We start from the raw sequence: 624 nt of genomic DNA on the forward strand, positions 1-624 counted from the left end.
TCATTCTGTTCTTCATTTATATACCATATATATAAGATTATATATGTTTGTGCTTGCGTCTGTGTGTGTTGAGAACTGTAAGAACAAATAATCCTTCATTAGCACACTCAATAAAATGCTTAGCACCCCCTTAGCACCTGCAGAAAAAAATATCTGAAGCCGCCACTGAACTGAAGAGATCTCAGTGTTTATCTATGGTGAATTTTATTACAAATAAAGTTAAATATTTGAAAAGTATTCGAGTTACAAATACTAAGACACAGCACACTACTCTGGTTTGAGCGGTAAAAACAACAAAGTATGTAACATCAAATCTACAGAAGAAACTCTAATCAGGAAAACATGCTGACTCAGCAATCACACTAAGAGGGAAATTGTCTGAGTCATCCTTACAAGGAAACATAAATCTATCCCAACCAAACCCAGAAAGTCTGGCTGCTTGGAGGGAAACTGGGATTTGTTTTCTGTTCCTGGGACAGAAAATCAAAGTACAGCTGCTTTCAAATGAACTCTTGTCCTCCTCCTGTCCTCCTCCTGTCCTCCTCCTGTCCTCCCCCTGTCCTCCTCCTGTCTCCTCCTGTCCTCCTCCTGTCTCCTCCTGTCCTCCCCCTGTCCTCCTCCTGT

At 41.0% G+C, this 624-nt stretch overlaps 1 protein-coding gene across 2 annotated transcripts in view; it reads left to right on the forward strand.

Annotated features, from left to right (window-relative positions):
* The window catches only part of pex16 (peroxisomal biogenesis factor 16), a 19,572-nt gene that overhangs the window by 7,424 nt on the left and 11,524 nt on the right, over nt 1-624 (forward strand). The window lies entirely within an intron of this gene.

The sequence above is a fragment of the Kryptolebias marmoratus genome, linkage group LG15 (genome assembly GCF_001649575.2).
Source record: "Kryptolebias marmoratus isolate JLee-2015 linkage group LG15, ASM164957v2, whole genome shotgun sequence".
NCBI classification, from domain to species: Eukaryota; Metazoa; Chordata; class Actinopteri; order Cyprinodontiformes; family Rivulidae; genus Kryptolebias; species Kryptolebias marmoratus.